Raw genomic sequence first — 20,645 nt, 5'->3', positions numbered from 1 at the left:
AAAATACAAATATCAGAGATTTATATAAAGGTGTAAGTGAGTTTAGAAAGGGGTGGCAACCTAAAGTAAACTTGATAAAAGATAAAGACGGTGATTTTCTAGCTGACCCAAGCGATATTCTAAATAGATGGAAGAACTACTTTAATGACCTTTTAAATGTCCATGTAGGAGATAAATCAGAAGTAAATGAAGTGCACACAGCAGAACCTTTAGTTCCAGAACCTCACTTGACTGAAGTTAAAGATGCTATTTAAAGGCTAAAGAATAACAAAGCACCTGGCATTGATTTAATACCAGCTGAGTTAATTAAATATGGTGGAAATTCATTAATATGTCAAATTCATAAATTAATTTGTTTAATATGGAATAAAGAAGTAATCCCTCAACAGTGGAAAGAATCCATAATTGTTCCTGTGTTTAAAAAAGTTGATAAAATGAACTGCAATAATTACCGTGGAATTTCAATACTCTAAACAACATACAAAATATTGTCTAACATTCTTTTGATTGATTGATTGATTTAAAATTGTTTGGGTGCGTCGGCACTTAAGGCCATTTTGCACCCTTCGATGTATACGGGGAAATAGCCCCTTATCTAAAATTCTGACTCAAAATTAAAAAAGGGGTGTAAATAGCCCCTTAGGAAAAAATAAAAGTGCAGGTTGTAAAAAGACCTGCACGATACAAACACAACACATTAAAAAGTCAGAACAAACAAACTAAAAACCTCCTTACAGACGGTGGAAGAGTCCAGCTCTTCGTAAAAAACTAAAAACATTTGATAAAATATTGCTGTCATCACCCAAGAGGGATGACAAACAGCCGGAAAGGTTAAAAGTCTGCCGGAGGTAAGCAAGATCGACACATTCAACGAGAATGTGTCGAATGCTTAAAATAACATTACAAACACGACATAACGGAGGGTCCAGCCCTTGTAGCAAGTGACTATGCGTAAGACGGCTGTGTCCTAGACGCATGCGGGTTAGAATGACTTCTTCTCGCCGAGAGGTACGGGACGAGGAACGCCAAGCACCTGTGGTGGGCTTAATAGCGTGAAGCTTGTTCCCCGTTTCCGTATCCCACTCGGCCTGCCAAGTGTCAAGAAGGCGACAACGGAACATGTTCTGCAGGTCGCTAGCTGGCAAAAGGTGGACGAGAACATCGCCGTCTGCATCAGCAGACTTGGCGGCAGCGTCAGCTGCTTCGTTCCCCTGAATGCCCACGTGGCTAGGGACCCAACAGAAGTGTACATCAGCACTGGCAGATAAGGACACAAGCCGTCTGAATATTCGTTGCGCTACCGGATGCCGGGAATACGGCGAATCCAGGGTCTGCAACACGCTGGTCGAATCACTGCACACAAGGACTTTCTTCAGACCATTGACGTCTGCAAAGTCCAGTGCCTTTAGAATGGCGTATAACTCTGCCGTAAAGATGGAACACGCAGGATGAAGCGAGTAACTGGAACTTTGAGAGTCTAGGACGAAGGCGCAACCAACTGATTCCACTGTCTTAGACCCATCCGTGTAAAACACATTAAAATTGGGGTGCTTCGCACGAAGTTCTAAAAACCGTTGCTGGTATACAACCATTGGTGTTTCTGCTTTTGGAAGAGCAGTTAGAGAAAAATCGATGGAAGGTGCAGGAAACTCCCAGGTAGGGAGCTGCGGAATGAGTGGAGAGACGCCAGGAAGATCACTGTCAACACCAAGTGCTGACAGGATCTCGTCTGCACGAACACCAAATGGTCTAGTGACACTAGGGTGGAGCCGATACCTTTCCAGCCTATCCTCGTCTGAGATGGTGTCAAATGAAGGATGTGAAGGCATCGAGCGAAGATGGAGGAAGTAGTTCACTACCAGCCGCTGTCTTCGCAGAGACAGCGACGGCTCAGCTGCCTCTACGTACAAACTGGCGACTGGACTGGTACGAAAGGCATCAGAGCACACACGTATACCAGCATGGTGGACGGTGTCTAGGATGCGAAGTCTAGATGGGCGGGCAGAAGAATACACAACACATCCATAATCAAGCTTCGACCTAATCAGTGCACGGTACAGGCGAAGCAGTACCGTCCTGTCAGCACCCCAGGAAGTGTGAGATAAAACACGTAGAAGGTTGAGAACTCGAAGACAAGAGAACTTTAACTGGCGAAGGTGAGGTAGCCATGTCAATTTCTTATCGAAAATGAGGCCCAGGAACCGGACCTCATTCACGAAGCACAGGGGAGATTTCCCCATGTACAGGTCAGGATCGAAATGACATGTACGTTGACGACAAAAGTGAACACACACGGATTTCTCGGATGAGAAGGTGAAACCTGTTTGGGAGGACCACTCAACCAAACGGTTTATCGTCAGTTGGAGTTGACGAGAAGCTGACGCGAGTTTCCGTGAGCGACAAAAGATCGTGAGGTCGTTTACATACAGAAGACCATGTACAGGGGCAACAATGCTTGCCATAACACTGTTCACTGCTATGGCAAACAGAGTCACACTTAATACGCTGCCCTGCGGGACACCGTTCTCTTGTTCGTGAAGATCCGAAAAGAAGTTCCCAACACGTACGCGGAAAAAACGATCTGATAAAAAGTTTTGAATGAAGTACGCCATATGGCCACGCACGCCCCAAGAATGGAGCTGCTTGATGATGCTAAAGCGCCACGTTGTGTCATATGCTTTTTGGAGGTCAAAGAAAACTGCAACTAAATGTTCCTTGTTGAGGAATGCATCCTGAATGTGTGTTTCCAGCTGAACCAGATGGTCCAGTGTGGAACGGTTGGAGCGAAAACCACATTGAAAATTACTTATCAATGAGTTTTCCTCCAAAAAGCAGGTGAGACGCTTGTTGATCATGCGTTCCATCAACTTGCACACACAGCTAGTTAAGGCAATAGGCCTATAACTCGAGGCTGCGGTGCGTTGTTTACATTCTTTTAACAAGACTAACACCAAATGCTAATGAAATTATAGGTGATTATCAATGTGGATTTAAACGTAACAGACCAACTACAGATCAAATTTTTCACATCAGACAGACACTTGAGAAAAAGTGGGAATATAATCAAAATGTCCATCAGCTATTCATTGATTTCAAAAAAGCATATGATTCGGTCAAAAGAGATAAATTATATAATATATTAGTCGAGTTGGGAATACCTAAGAAGCTTGTTAGTATGATAAAAATATGCACTAGTGAAACAGAAAGTAAAATTCATGTGTGTATTAATATGTCTGACAAATTTACAATTCATGATGGGTTAAAACAAGGAGATGCATTATCTCCATTGCTCTTTAATTTTGCCTTAGAATATGCTGTAAGGAAGGTAAAAGAAACTAAAGAAGAACTAAAACTAAATGGTGTGACTCAGTTGTTAGCATATGCAGTTGACGTAGATTTACTGGGGGATGATGTGAATATAATTAAGAATAATGCTAAAATATTTTTCAAAACTGCTAAAGAGATAGGTTTGGAAGTTAACAAAGATAAAACTAAATATATGCTTACAGGCCGAAACCAATTGTTATGCATTAATCAAAATCTAATTATTGATAACAACTCGTTTGAACCAGTTTCCAAATTCAAATACTTAGGAGTAATATTAACAAATAAAAATGATATTAAAGAGGAAATAAAAAGTAGGCTTAATTCAGGAAATGCATGTTACTTCTCTCTTCATAAACTTTTGTCGTCTCGTTTAATATCTAAGAAACTAAAAGTTAAAATATACAAAACAGTAATTTTGCCTGTAGTATTATATGGATGTGAAACTTGGTCCCTTACATTGAAAGAGGAATATAAATTGAGAGTATTTGAAAATAAGATCCTTAGGAAAATCTTAGGGATGAGGAGACAGGTGAGTGGAAAAGGTTACATAATTTAGAACTACATAATTTGTATTCATGTCCAGATATTATTAGAATAATGAAATCAAGAAGACTTAGGTGGGCAGGCCATGTGGCACGAATGGGAGAGGAAAGAGGAGTTTACAGGATTCTTGTTGGGAAACCTGATGGTAAGAGACCTGTAGGAAGGCCAAGACAAAGATGGAGGGACAACGTTGAGATGGACCTAAGGGAAATCGGTAGGGATGGAAAAGAGTATATAGATCTTGCTCAAAATGGGGAAAGATAGAAGGCCTGTGTTGCTGCAGCCATGAACCTTCGGGTTTAAGAAGGCTAGAGAGTTAGTTAGTCATGCATTTATTTCAGTATCGTCTGAATGGGCACTGCTACTAAAGAAATTCCACGCATAATTTGAGAGTATGAATTTCTCCCCACGTTGCAAGTGGAAACAGTTTTTAAAGTTGATTATTAAGCTAGATACAGTGTTTGTAAAATATGATAAATAAGTATTTACAGAATCCCATGTATTCCTTATGGAGAAACAACTTCAGATTGAAGTTACGGCTAAACAAATGGGAGTTTCGACTCTTTCTAGAGGAAATATCATTTTCAATGGATCCTATACCCGATCATAGGTTCTTTTCCGCCATCGGAAGTTTGATATTCTCAAGAAAACGAATAAAGTAATTCCTCCATAAGTGTAATGCATTTCTCCTTGCCTCCTACGGCCATTCTGGCAGTGTTGCCAAACCTGGTGCGCACAAAAGTGCTAAATTTCACCTTAAATTGAGCATAAGCGTGCGCAGATCCTCTGATTACGGGGGGCAAAAGTCAGTGGCGGATCTAGAAATTACTGTTGGGAGGGGCGAATTTCAGAGTCAGGTACCTCACCGAACCTACAATTGCACTGTTTTATATGAACAATAGCTATATGGGCATTTTAGCAGGAGACAACTATGCTCCACCGGATCGATACCCGGTGGAGGCACATAGTGATTCGGTAGACTGTGGGTCCAGTCCCGATTAGCCTTCCTGTGCATAATGTGGACTTAAAACACCAAATCAATCAACTGTGGGGGAGTGGTTATCACAGCGCGCTACGACACCAGCAGTTCCGGGTTCGAACCCCGATCTGGGCATGGGTGTTCTTTGTGTTTGTCCCTTCATTAATTTTATCTATCATCTTCCCGATTAACCAAATGTGACCAAAAATGGACGCTAAGTAACAAAAATCAAATCATTGATTGATTGTTTGATTTGGTTTATTTTACTTCGCTTTCCTGTCACTTTTGGCTAATCTCGAAGATACGATAAAATTGATGAAGGGACACACACAATAACACCCATGGCCTAGCCGGGATTCGAACCCGGGATCTCTGGCTTAGTTGTCAAATCAAATCTTTTTTCTTATTTTGGAAAGGGGGTGGGAGTTACGTGTACTTTTTTTTAAGAGTCATTCCTCAATTTGCAACCTTTTCCTGTCTTTGACGTTCTTTTTTAAAAACACTGAGCGCTAAAGGGGTGGGGGGGGTTATGACCCACACCAAACCCCCTTGGGCACCCCTTGCAGGTCCATATTCACTGCTCTACAAATAACGGGACACACAGAAAGCAGTCCAACCCGCGATGCAAGATAACTTAAACAGTAAACTGCTCTCTGCTAGAAGGCCCTCAACAACAATGGTATTTTTTTTATTGTTATGGAGGGCATGAAATGCAGTTCAGCTGTTTTGCCACATTGTTGCAATGAAGCTAGTTCAATAATTCCATCAACACTATTTTGCCATGAAATGTCTCTCAAATACTTGGTTTTCAAGCTAACTCCTAGACTTTTATAAAACGGAAAAATAGTGTTTTTTTAATACTGGGTGTTCCATTTACAACGCAACCCGGAATTGGGGATAGTACAAATTTTGAACCGGAGTGGTACCTTATACCAAATTGAAGCATTGTTCATGCATATATTTTTAAACCGGGGAACAATTATTGGATTTCATTAGTGTCCACGCAGTGTTGCTAGATGTAACGGGAAGTGTAAATGAAATGTTTTACAAAGCATGAAAAATGGCACATAACACACATGTACGGACATGCCGTCGGTAATTTTCAGTTTGGTTAGGTGGATTAGCTCGGCATCTATGGCAGTGCAAAAATAAATGTTCATTTCTACCGATAGCCAATCGGATGAGGCGTCTTTAAGGGGGAACTAGGAAAATCGTTGTTTTTAGAAATTAAGACTGTGCATTGGTAACACTGCTGGTGTGTCAGTGCCACAAAAGGTGTGTTTCGAAACTGTATACATCATGCAATTACTGAAAACAATAAAAAAGAAACTTGGAAATTTTCATGAAAATTGTGTTACTTACATTTTCCCCCGCTTGGAAAGAAACAGAGAAAAGGCTTGCTTGCTTGCTTTATCGTGGCTCACACCGCCTATCCCTTGCGGTTTCTAGCCATCGGGACTGCTTTATTTGATCCTACTTCTTCTTGTCTCCATCAGTCGTTATTCCTTATGGCACTTGCACAATACACTTTCACTCGTGATTTTCACTATGGGAGAGTATCCTGTTGGGTATGTTACACTGTGATCTTCCTTATTGTTTTTGTTTACATTAAGATGATGTGTTTTCGTGCGAAGCTATATTCGCGATTAAAATTAACCGATGTGCCATCTGGTGGGATTTTCAGGAAGTACTCTAAGTAGGATACGTTGTGTTGAAGTCGTTTAAAGCATGGGGAATATGCGAGAGAGTAAGGTCTACTGTTCAGGTTTTTTTTGCTCTAAATCGTTTTATGGGTCAGAACAAATTAAAAGTTTTCATGTGTTTCCACCCCGTGGAATCAACAAAATGAAATTTGTTAATAAATCAAGGAAAACGTAATTGACAGAAGATTGGTATGGGGGATATAACACTGTAATTCGGCAAGGAAATTACGAAGAATGCACAAGTCTGCTTACATTATTTTTTCGATATATATATATTCATGAAAGTAAAGTTTTAAATTGTACTTTATAAATAAAGCTTTTTTTCACGAAAAATCATGAAGCGTCTTACCCAATGCGTCCATGTATTACCGGTATTACGTATGTGTGAAATTTGGAACAGGTGCAAGTCGATTAAGAGAGAAGATGAAAATAGTTTGAGAACGAATTAATGTCAAATGTAACCAGAAAAAAAAGTGGACATGCTAATTTTCATGTTTCATTCAGTACGATGTCCTTTTTCAGTGAGTATAGCCTGGTCATGAAATCGTGAATATTATTATTAAACCAGCCTTTCTCTTTCGAGAAAGAACTGCAACGATATGTTCGCAATTTTCTCCTGTCCCAGCCTTTCAAGTACAGGCCAATTTCAATTCCCTTATTTTCAAATAATTTCCGAGAACCCCAGTTACAACATGACGTGCAGATGATGCAGCACTGCTTTGGACAACCAGTGCGTATACATAGTTTCGTCTTCATTTTCCGTGTTATTTTTGCCTATCATAATTAAATCCTTCGTTCTCAGTACAGCTTCACGTTTGTTGGAGTACCTGGAATTCACATCGCATTCGCAATATTTAAAAATAATGCGTAATTTAAACGTTTTCTACCATACCAGTCATGACAACACGCTGCTATTTTGTACTACTGCTGAATGTAAACAAAGATTTGTCCTACTTAGAGCGGCCATATTGGAAGCGACACTAGCGCTCAGGTGGTAATTTTAATCGCGAATAGCATCCAGATGATGGGAGCTCAAGGCTGACTTATGAGGGTTGGGATTGAAACCGAAAATGGAACATCTAGTCGAAATAGGGTTTGATACAACTTTTCCCGATGGGCTTGTCGTAAGGGGCATTGGAGAAACAGATGCGTTATTGTTTGGCTGGTTTCTCTGCATTGACAGGAATTATAGGTACCGCATGTATTCTTGCCAAATGTTGATTCACCAGAACGTGACCCGTGCGCATTCTCAAGGTGAACACAATCACTGCCCGAGGCATTTTCAAAGATTGATACCAAGGTTGTTTTGTGCCGATGTGCGAGTTCCACTTATGGGCGCTATTCACCGGATGTTTACATTTCTGTGCTTCCTTGGCGCTAGCGGGGACTGCACTTCCGTTTTTGAAAATAATAACATTGAATTCAAAGGTGTGAAGCCAGTGTCTTCTGAAAAGGCGACAATATTTGTGTGGCTTTTGGTTTCAACATGAGATAGGGAACAAACAATTGTTCTCAGGTATCTATGCATCGTTTTCAGACAGACCCGATACGAAAAAATCAGTGGATTTAGGCAGTAAAGCGAGAAGATTGGATACAAACACGAGGGAGTAGCCTCTGCAGTCGACACTTCATGAAATCAAATGAAAATATTTTACGTGTTTCGAAAATTATAATTTTCTAACGCACATGTCTTGATTAAATTTAAAAGTTGGAACTATTTATAATCATATTATAACGCATTTGCCTTTTGGTTGTTGATAAGCGCTCTCTCCATGGGCGTTGGGAGGTCCGTCGACCCCTCCTTCCCCCTTCTGGAAATTGGCATCCTTCATTTCAAGTTGCAAAAAAAGCAGGAAGTTCGTTATTTTTATTGTTTGACCATGATAATGAGTAATATTCTCGAATGTAATTATTTGCATTTGCAAATTCTGTCCTACTTATTTCCTACAAATGATTTTTTAGTGAAAGAAAAATAGTAATAATAATAAAAATATGACATTCGACGGAATAAAATCTACAGCTTATTGCAAAGTATGATTGAATGAGTGGCGCAACCACAGTGGGGTCAGTGCGCATTTCCCCTTACCCTTGGATTGAAATAAATTATCTGGAGAACAGGCAAGGTGTAACTATGAAATAAGAAGTAGGACTAACAAAAAAATCTAAGAGTAGCCTCATGAAAGACGATATTCAAGATGAAATTAGTTTTATGGAAAACTGATGCCGAATATCGACTGTTGTCTTGAAATCATACGACTGTCTCGTTCATAGGACTAAGCGCAACTTGATTTGCACCAGTCACTGAACGAAGGCAAACTCATACTCTACAAGCTTTGTATTTCAAACAAGCATTTGGTCTTCTCTTCATAGTTTTAATTGTATATGATATCTACTATTTCTTATATAATTTCTACGTGTGTGGTAGTTCCATATGTATTTCGTTTTCTGGTAGACAATTCGTGATTTTTCATTACAATTTTCTGCCTTTAAATATAATTATGTATGAACGCTTACTGATTTTTATCCGCTATTACAGATACGGGCACTCGTCCTCCCAATGGCATCCACAGGGAGAACAAAAAGGGTGAATTCACCCGTCAAATTAAAAATTTACGCTAATAAGTCGGTCTAAATTATCAATTTTTATCTAAATTTTGGTAATTTGTTTTATAATGTCGAAATCGGTGCGATAGAGGTTCACTTCAAGATACAATTATAGAAGATATATGCCCGGGGAATGCTTTTTTAAACAAAAAGATTATAATGGAGCAGCGGTTAACCATTTAAAAGGCTACGCTCCTGCCTTTTATGTTTGTATTTATTATTTGCACAATGTTAAAAGTTAATAATATTTTGGAAGTGTTCAAGACCTGTCAAATTGATATTGTTTTCGATTTAAAAAAATCAGAAATATATATAGCCTAGTAACAATTTTGTAGCTCATTTTGACCAGAACAGAATTTCTACATGGTACAATGAAAATAGTGTTCCTTATTAAAATAATGTTTACCATTTTTCAAAAATAGATTGTAACGACCGCCATGTTAGGCAGATTTAAGTTGTATAATGGCATTTACCTTATTCATATACTTTCAAGTTAAGAAGTTTTATTAAATTATTTATACTTAATTGTTTTTATAATTCATGTATACATTCACGATTTATCTTATGTTATAATATTATTCGCGTATTTTTGCAACATTTATTCAGAATTCATAGGCTAATAATTATCCCAAATAATATATGCAACGTTTTCATTGTTTTTCAAGCACAAGTTAAATACATTTCTTCTTAATATCGATTTTTGTTCAACAATGTACAAGATTGAAGTAATTTGTCTTCGTTATAAACTAAATCTTTATTTAATCATTTTTATGTGCAAGGGCAAATATGATTTATTTGATAAAATCAGTTTAGTTATTTCTATATAGTTTAATATTGTAATATTATAGCAAAGTATTTCTCCCTCGTTTTCAATAAAATATCGTATTCCTATTGGCTGTTTATGTTAGGAGTGGGGGAACCACGCTTCGTGTTCTTGGCGATGTAAAAACTTCCACGTTGGCATTTTTAATTGTTGCCAACCTGAACTTTAGCTTACTATCGCTAATTAACATTGATGTGTTATATAAATTATCAGTTTTTCTTGTGTTATTTTAGGTTATGAGTTTGTATTGTAAGTTAGAACAATCTGTTATGCTGCGCCTCGCGCTTGAGGTAGCAGTTGAGGTCTTGCTATTAACTGTGAAGGCGGTGCGCGGACTCTCGTGTTAAATAAATTGCTTATCACTGCCTGCGAGCGTGCCTGACCCAACAAATTATAACTTTTAACTTGTGCGAATCAGTATGTACGCGCGCGATTCGTGATTAAAGATTTTGGACATTTTAATTATAAAGTATTTGGAATTTTATTTACTGTCACGTGTCGCAATTCGGTGGTTTCCTTCCTGGAGGAAGGGTGGATCGTCTTAATCCCGATCCCTGGGTGAGAACTGGTGCTCCCAACTGACCAGCCGGAGCAAGGAGCGGTGTGTTGCCAATTCGAATCTCCATACCCTGGAGTTACGAGGGGTGGCACGTTGCGTTGCATTTTGTGACCCCGCAACGTGGGGCGTTGCGTTGCATTTTGTGGTGCCGCAACGTGGGGCATTGCAAGATTTTAAAATTTCCTTAATTGCTCGTCTCGCAATGCGGATGCTTTTGTGAACTAGTTTGCTCTAATAATGGAAATAAAAAGACTAATAACAATGTTAATAATAATAGTAATTGCAATGCAAATAATAATGTATGTGTATATTCACCAAGCCGCGAAAGCACGTTTAGGGAACTTGAGTACAGGGCATAGGCGCCGACTTCATGGGGCTTGGGGAGCCCCCACAATGTTATTGATGTGGGGGTAGAGTCCCCCCAAATAATTTTGCGTAAGAGAATATAATGTATTATTTGCTTCTCTTGTAAAGTTTACTCTGAATTGTGCCACATGAACTTAACTTTAAATACACATTTGAAATGTTCTAGACCATCAACTTTGGGGGGCTGAGACCGCTAAACCATCAACTTTGGGGGGGGGGGGGGCTATGACCAGAGACAGCAAAACACATGACTTATTACTATATACTAAGTATATAATTATGAACATTGTTAACATTTTTACTAAAAAGAGTTTCAAAATAAGATGTGCATGAACTAGGAGAGTGGACGGGACGTTCGGGCTACAAATGGCTCTCACATGACATTCAGAACGAGATCATTGATATATTAGGGAGATCTGTTTTGCGCTCCGTGGTAGCAGATATTAAAAGTCGGGAATATTTTGCTATTATGGTTGACGAAACTTGTGACATATCCATCCGTGAACAATTGATATTTTGCATTCGAACTGTAAATGAAAATTTTAAAATTTTTGAGGAATTCATGAGCTTTTACGAGATTCCGAACACTGAGGCCAAAACTTAAAAAAGGGAGAGAGGGAGTCATTCATTAATTTATTTCAGTGAACAGAGCCCCCAATAATTTTGACAAGTCGGCGCCCCTGGTACGTACAGGGTCCCACACATTCTCGATCTCGGCCATTTTGAAGGTGGTGTGATAAACACCACGTTCTACCGCCTTTATCCACCATGGCTGCCTCCAGGTACCCATTGATTTGAGGCTGGGTGAGCCCTGGAGCCACGTTATAGGGGTACAAGGCAGGAAAAATTCCGACCTTAGATCACCCATCCCGGAAATCGAACCCGCGACTCCCGCGTGGCAGTCAGACACCCTACCGACTAGACCACCGCGGCCGACAAAAAATAATAATGTACATTACTTACATTAGTTTTCACAAGCGATTTTGGCCACAAATTTATCATTGGATTTGAAAAAATCATGAGATATTTTCAAATGTACACGTCGTAAATAAAGCAAGTCTATAAATCAGCTCATGGTTGTCAAATATGATGTCTATATTATGAAATAACACTATTCATACAGAATATTCCAATTTTGTAACAATAGAACTTTATAATCACCTGAAATGGATATGTTATGAATGCAGAACCTTCAATATTTTTTTACGAAACTTTCTTCTTGTGTCAAGCTGTCTTCGAAAAGTTTCTTTATTCATTCTTTTCATAGAATGATATATCCTCATTCGTACAAAGAGTTTAAAAAGGTGTTCCTTCTGGAAACGTGGACATGGTATTTGCCTAATTATATCACATCACGGCAACTGTTTGGTAGATCTCGTTTCCTCGACTTGTAAAATATAAAATATCAATATACACTTCTGGATGCGATATTGATTAATTTCTTGACGACATTATATGACAGTGACAAACATGTAAGGGATATATTTTTAAAACACCCCAGTGGACGAATCATTATAATATAAAAAGAAGGTGAGGATGTTTTTAACAGTTTCCATGTTATTGACGATCAAAATTAAGCGTTGTGCGACTATCAAAACATTCTGTTCTGTGCATGAATATACAAAGAAAACACCTTTCTGGTTATTTTGGGAAGCGGAAAAACTTAGATGTTTTCCTGGGTCATCTTTTCTTCCTCCATTGTTCTTGCAATTTATTGCAGAACACCAAGTCCACCCTCTTCTCCACATTGTGCTGCTTCAAACAACAGTTTCAGCTCAGCCACTTTGAACAGTGCAAACGCCAAACATTGGGGAAACCAGCAGTGGCGCAGGCACGCTGCGCTCAAAATCCGTCCACCAATCACGTTGCCCGCCAACACAAAGATCAAAGGAGCCGATGCTTCGGTATCACTCTCTATAATCCTCTCTGGCATAGCTGGCGGAAGAGGCACTCATTGTCATCGAGTATAAATATGAGAAAAGGCCACTATCTTGTGGAGAGGAGGGATTCTCAAAGACTAGGGGAAAATACCCCGACAGAAAATTAGCCTGCTTGGAGGCTTAGGTGGCAGCCCCATCACCAAGATCGGTTGCTGTGGGCCAATAACCCTTACACTTTAAATCTCACTATTAAAGAAACATCAACAAGAGGAAGCCGAACTGATTCTAAGACGACGACATTTGTCCTAAAAAGGACAACGAGAATTAGGATATGGAATGTAAGAACCCTGCGGGAGAGTGGAAAACTACGGCAGGCATCCTAGGCAGTGGCGGCTCGTGGTGATCCAAAGTGGAGGGGCGATAGCTCACAAATTTGCTTTATTTTACTTCGCCTTTTGTGCCACATTTGGCTAATTTGCGAAAATGGGGATGAGTGATATGATGAAATTGATGAATGGACACTCACAAAATCCATGCCCAGGCCGGGATTCGAACACGGGACCCCTGGCGTCGTAGCTCGATGTGCTAACCACTCTTTTTTTTTTTAAAGGAAATACCCCCTACACGGAGGTATCCCCCACCATTCACTCTTTTTCTCACTTTTACACTTTTCAATTCTTACATTTTTCTTTGTTTCTTATCAACTGGACGAACACAAATACCCATGCCTTACCCGGGACTCGAACCCAGAACCCCTGGCGTTGTAGCGCGCTCTGCTAACCACTTCGCCACAGAGGTCGACCGCACCACTCCGCCACTGGGGCCGGCACAAATTTGCTCTATTAGTAATGTGAGTTTAAATTATGAATTTCGTATAACAGCCAACGTGATAAGAAATTGATACGTTCGTGTTTACCGAATATCATGTTTTACACGTTTTAAATTAATAATTATTTAACAGTAATGCGAAGAAGATGGAAGAAGAAATAGAATTCTAACAGATTTAGTCGTTTAACAGAGGGGAAAATTCAGAAGAAGGGATATTAATTTTTACACAACTTGATAAGCACAATGACGAATATTTACGTGCATTGATCATGAAAATTTCTAGTAAAAGTTGCACAGAAAATGGCTCCTGTCCAACATGACTAATTGTTATGTGAAATAGGGCATCAAAATATATATCTCACTGGAAAGGTGATATCTGCGTTACCAGAAGCTCTAGTAAAAACTTCAAACTTACCAGAAATCTTCAGACATGCTTGTAACTGAAATTCATCCTTCTGTCCTTCAACGCGAAATTTGCGAGTGAACTCACGACCTCCCTTCTTTGACACTTGTTCTATATTCAAAATCCGGACTAGATTTTTTATGTTTATTTTTTCATCCAGACTTCTCAGACTTCTGATAGAAAAACTTCGCACCAACAATTTCTCCACACTGTTCATCGCGACAAACGCACAACTACAGCACACAAGTACCGAAAAAGCTTCACTTTTCCATGGAAAACGAAGAAACAACAAGTGTTAATACTATCGTCTTCCCATCCGGTCGTTTTATTGCTTAGGAGTTGCCAGACAAAGTTGCCAAATTTTAAGAAATTTGTAGTTCACAGGTTCCTGTAGCGGCTCTTGGTGAGTTTAGATGACGAGTTCCTAATTTATTTAACATCCGCCTTGAAAATAAATTGGAGAACTTTGTCACATTATCAGGAATTTTTTCAAACGTGCTAATCAAAACATGTATGTAAATCTACATGATGGACTCCACATCATTGTAATCCAAATGTACTTTTCACTAAACTCAGAAAAAATACAGCGCATATATACGATAATTTACGTGTAACAAGAATCTATAGCCGACTTCCGTGACTAGCATACCGTATTACAAAGCCAGGGCTCCTGGGTTCGAATCGCGGCATGGGTACGTGTTTCCTTTGTGAGTGCCCCTCCATCAATTTCATTATATCATCGCTCATCCTCATCGTCGTGATTACCGAAAAGTAGCAGAAAGCGACGGTAAATAACAAAAATCATGCAAGGGTCTGTACTTTTTCAGTTATCGACATTTTCTTTCCTCGTTGGAAATTGCGTTATTTATTGCTCTACTCTTATGTCATAAATGAATAAGATTATGGAATACAGAATAATATTTTTCAACGGTTGGTAATTTTCTTTCTTATGTTAACTTCATTGCTTCTGGCAACTCTTCATTGTTTACCGTTCTCTGGGGAGAGGGCCAGTTTCGCTTAGGGGGTGGGTTTCGGACGACAAACCCTCCGTCCTCCCAGGCAGAGATCCCGCGCGTGTTATTCCCATAGTTCCCTCACCTCTTACCCCTCGCGACCGCGCCTGAGAATGCTCTACGTCTCGTAAAGTGGGAGGACGGCACCCCGCCACATTTCTCTCGAAGTTCCGTATTCCCCCACACGGTGGCGTGCAAACTTTGCAATTGTTGCGGAAGAATGAATACAGAACCGACTAACCAACGATCTAAAAGCAATGGAATATTTGCAATTCAGACAAAGTAAAAGCTAATATATAAATGTTAATGCAATGTTTTTTTACTTGTAGTTGCACACGGCAGTGCGGCGTCCGTATCGTCCTTATGACCGGCCGGCCCTGATCCTAGGTATAAGTGAAGTGAGATGGTCAGAGTTTGGAGAGGTATATACCCATGAAGGAGTTACATTCATATATTCTGGAAGACCTGAGGGTGAAGGTGTGAGCCGTGATGGTGTGGGTATATTGATGGACAAGGAAGCAAAAAGGAGCCTTATTCAATGTCATACAGTGTCAGCAAGAATAATTGTGGCACATTTCAAAACCAATATCAGAAACATCGTTATGATACAGTGTTATGCACCCACAGAAGTAGCAGAGCCTGAAGATAAAAAAGAGTTTTATAGGCAGCTCAATGAAACAATAAAGAAGCAAACAAGGAAGGATATCATAATAATTGGAGGAGATTTAAATGCAAAGGTTGGGAAGGAGAATGAAAGGCATTGAGCATGCCATGGGTAAACATGGCTTAGGAGAACAAAATGAGAATGGTCAACTTTTTGTGGACTTCTATGCTAGCCATGACTTAGTTATTGGTGGTACTATATTTCCTCACAAGAAATTCCATAAGGTAATGTGGGTGTCACCAGACCATAGAACAGAAAATCAGATAGACCACATGGCAATTGGACGGAGATGGCGACGTTCGCTACAGGATGTAAGAAACAAGAGAGGTGCAGACATTGGGAGTGATCATCATTTGGTAGTGGCTAACTTTAAAATGAAATTTCAAGCGCAGAAGAAGAGAGGGGAACAGACAAGGAAGCGGTATGATGTTAGTAAGTTGAAGGATAAGAATCTCCAGGAAACCTTCAGGATTGAACTGAAAAATTGGTTCCAAGTATTGACCAATGAAAATGAGGAGAATGAAACCAATGAAAGAAAATGAACAAAAATCAGATCTGCTTTTGCAGAAATAAGTGAAAAGGTTCTGGGCTTTAAGGATAGAAGGAAAAAAGATTGGATGTTTCTGCAGACCTGGGAAAAAATTAATAAACGAAAAATAATTAAGGAGGCAATGAACTTAAGCAGGATAAGGGCAAGGAAGGCAGAATTGCAAACAAAGTATACAAAGAAGGATCAAGAAGTAAAGAGTAGTGTTCGTATGGATCAAAGAAATTGGGTAGACATTGCATCTGTCCCAACAGGTGGAGGAAGCAGCAAAAAAGAGAAATCTTAAAGAACTATACAACATCACAAAAGTTCTGTCAAGGAAACAGATGCAGGGAAATCGACCAGTGAGAAGTAAAGATGGTACCCTTCTTACAAATATTGAGGACCAATTGAAACGTTGGAACCCTGAATCACTCTGTTGATGCTCAGATAAACCAGGGGGAAGAGGAAGACGATAATGATGGTGATGTTGACCCCATTGTAAGGAATTAGAATGGATGTTCCAACAGTAGGGAAAATTAAACAGGCTCTGAAAGAGGTACGTGATGGTAAAGCAGCTGGTGTCAACAACACACCACCGGAAGTGATGAAAAGTGACATAAGCACCACGGCAAATATGTTGCAGCCCTTCTTTGAGAAGATATGGCTAGTGGGAGTGATGCCTAAGGACTGGAGGAGTGGCCCGTTGGTAAAGCTACCAAAAAAGGCGGATACATCAAAGTGTGACAACTGGAGAGGTATAGCACTTCTCTCCATTCCGAGTAACATCTTCACTAGAGTTATATTAAACAGAATTAAGGAACATGTTAACTTGAGACTCAGAAGAGAACAGGCAGGGTTTCGACCAAATCGCTCTTCTATTGTACAAATTAACACCTTGTGAATAATTTTGGAGCAATCTATAGAATGGTCATCTCGTCTCTATACAGTTTTCGTTGACTTTGAGAAAGCATTTGACTCAGCCAACAGAAATTCAATGTGGATGGATGTGAAATGTTATGGAGTGCCCACAAAAATTCTTGATCTTATCCGAGAAACTTATCGTGATTATACATGAAGGCTGTGTATCTGAGCCAATAGATGTGCAGTCTGGATTGAGGCAAGGTTGTATGTTATCACCCACAATGTTCCTGATGGTGATCGATGCATTGATGTGAAATGTAATAAGAGGGAAAAGACATGGTATCCAATGGGGATTGAATAACAGTCTAGAAGACCTTGATTTTGCAGACGATTTGTGCTTCTTGTCTGAAGTACATAGTGATATGCAAACAAAACTAGCAGATCTGAGAGAAAGTGCAAATAAAGTAGGACTTGTGATTAAATCCAAGAAGACCAAGGCACTGAGGATTAACTCCACAAAAACAGACCCATTTAGTATTGGTGAAGAGATTATTGAAAATGTGGATAGCTTTACTTACCTGGGTAGTGTGGTGGCAAAAGACATAGGGGTTCCACAGGATTTTTCTAAACGTATCCGAAAAGCAAATGGCACCTTTGTGAGGCTTGATTCAGTATGGAAAAACAAGAAGAAGACATCTATGAAGACCAAACTTTGTATTTTTCGAAGTAATGTTAAGTCTGTACTGTTATATGGGTCTGAAACATGGAAGGTAACAAAAACGATCACCTCTAAACTACAGACCTTCATCAATCACTGAATGAGAAAAATTTTGAATATCTTTTGGCCAGATCTGATTTAAAACCAAGAACTTTGGAGAAAATCTGGAGAAACCGAGGTGTCCATACAAATAAAGCGGCGAAAATGGAATTGTATAGGGCATATGTTGAGGAAGGAAAATGAGGCTGTCGAGAGAGAAGCACTAGACTGGAACCTGCAGGGAAGAAGGAAAAGAGGGAGGCCTAGACAGATGTGGTGAAGATGTGTTCACGCTGAGGCCTTGGAGGAAGGAAAGAGCTGGAATGCAGTGAAGAGAATTGCCGCTAGTAGGACCAGGTGGAGATGCTTTGTTGACGCCCTATGTTCCACAGGGAACAACAGGAATTAAGAAGCAGAAGATTCCACTTGCCACGGTTTTATTATTATCACTCAATTCATTGTTCTTGAAACACAGTAATTTTTACGTTCATCATACATTCTTTGCCTTATGAAATAAGGGTTATTAGTTCTTCGATATAAGAAATAAAATTTTAACATTTTTTAAACATGTTAATATAACCCTCAAACGTACAGAGAAATACTTAACAATTGTAGTTGCCTGAGATATAATGTTCATTGTACACTCGGTAATTTTTGTTCCCGCAAACCACATCGAGAAGTCTTTGAGTCTTCATACATCCAGTTTAGATAATCGTTTTCATGCATAAAAATGGTATATTCATTATCAGAGAATTGAATGACAAGTGGGAGCTTCTATTTGAGCAACCTATACATTTAAATATCCTCCTCTCCAATGTTAGGGTCGCATTGATTTATCTAGCAGGGTCGCATTGATTTATCTAGCAGGGTCGCAATCATGGCTGCTCCAGGGTCTCCCCGATGGCTTAATGGTAACGTTGTTGCCCAGATTCGATATCCGGCGGAAGCTCATGGCACAGTGGTTTGGATCCCACTTTAAACTGTAGGTTCTCTTCCGATTAGCCTATTTGTGCTTAAAGTGGACATACAAGAAATCAGTCAATCAGGTAATGTGTATTTCAATGACTTCGGTGAAACTCGCCCTTTGGACTGGTGGCTGCAAAGTGACAGTCATCGATCGGTTAAATTGCGTTTGGATCTCATCAGTGTGCGAATTAACATGGGGTGGGGGATGCCGGGTATCCCCCCCATAAAATGCTTATCCCCCGCAGAATAAGATACTTTTAATCCCTGCCAGGGATGATTTTTATCCCTGCCAAAGAAAATGGAATTGAAAGCATATAGTATATCATTTCTTAACTATGGAAGAAACACGAAAATCATTCGGGAAAACAGTTAATTAACCTTTAAAATAATTGCATCCTACTTTGTGTCTGAAGTTCTATTTTTTAATAGTTCATTTGTTTATTATCGTCAGATGCAGAGGTTTTCCAAAAAACTCCCAGAGTGTCCCCGTTGCTCTGTCCAATGTTTTAATAAACTACGAAAGCCCACCATGGCAGGAAGAGTTGATTTCGTCAGCTTTATTTGTTGGAGCTTAGATAATGCTTCTTGCCATACGCCGTCATTGAGTTGAATGTGCAATACATATTTTGTAAAGTTCTCTCTGCGTTACTACTTTAATAACTATTTTTGTGTAAGGGTGTGGGTTTTCTTATAATGTAAATATACCGTTTCTAAATTTGCATTTCTAGAAAAATCTTCCCCTTTCCCCCGGAAATGAAATCAAATACGGCACTGAGTAGGCATCCCCCCCACAAAAAAAAAGTTTAATTCACACACTGGGTGTCATCGTTTACTGTCGTGTTCCAAGGTACCGAGCACTGCTTGCGGCACAAAACAAACGAAGATCAGAGACTCTCCATGTTGAACAACCTGCTGTAAGTTCATAGTTTCATCTCTCGCTAAGACATGAACGGGATTTTTTCCAGGGAAGGACAAGCAATAATTTTTCCCATGAGGCATATTTTCAACCATAATAGTGTTACCTCCTCAAATAACACTACTTGAAACTGAAGTTATCATGTTCCCGCAATGTGTTTATAATTACTGTGAGTAAAAGAAAATATGTCTAAAATATACAGTTTTAGGTTGACATTCATTTTCCAGAGAGTGCTCCCCCACCTTCCGGATGTCCATGCGTGCAGATGTAACTATGTTTGAAGGTTGCCCTTTTAAGACTACGAGTGGATTCTTGTGATCGCGACGGAAAATAGAATAGTAGTTGAAGGATCGTAGCTATTGCCAAATAAAGTTTAGCAACATTGCCTGAATGCAGCGAACGTTGTTCCTAGAAGGTTCACGTTGCAAGTGAGACCACCCACTTTGGAACACAACCTTCCAATATGATTGGCAGATATAGAAGTAGCTTCCAAGGTCACCCGCCAGCAGATCTGCCATTTAGTATAGTTTTGGCCAAAAAATTGTGGTTATTGGAAGTAATCCAGAAAACGAAAAAAAATTCAAAACTCACAAATGATTGTGGAAATCGAAATCTAATATTGTACCAGGTGATCAGAATTTTCCCAAAAGTTTCCCAACTCAGAGCCCTCTGGAGCCCATTTGAAACACCTGATTTCGGTGAAACTTTGTATAGAGGCTAGTGTATTAAACTTCGTAAGTTTAGATGCTAATAACTGCTGAAGATAAGGGAAATAATGTTTTCTATTAAAAGAATAAGGGAATAACATTGGCATGTTGAAAAATATAGCACATGTAACCTGTGGCAGTGAACGTGAGTATATAACATATGTTATTTCACTTTATGGACATGCTAGCATAAAGTTGCATTACCCGTATATTACAA

General features: G+C 39.5%; 1 protein-coding gene across 2 annotated transcripts in view; it reads left to right on the top strand.

Moving 5' to 3' along the window:
* The window catches only part of LOC146003090 (oxaloacetate tautomerase Fahd2a, mitochondrial), a 68,080-nt gene that overhangs the window by 21,839 nt on the left and 25,596 nt on the right, over positions 1 to 20,645 (top strand). The gene's annotated exons all lie outside the window — the stretch shown is intronic.

This window comes from Lepisma saccharinum, chromosome 19, assembly GCF_977018435.1.
Source record: "Lepisma saccharinum chromosome 19, izLepSacc3.1, whole genome shotgun sequence".
NCBI classification, from domain to species: Eukaryota; Metazoa; Arthropoda; class Insecta; order Zygentoma; family Lepismatidae; genus Lepisma; species Lepisma saccharinum.
This window is presented reverse-complemented; position numbering and strand designations above follow the sequence as displayed.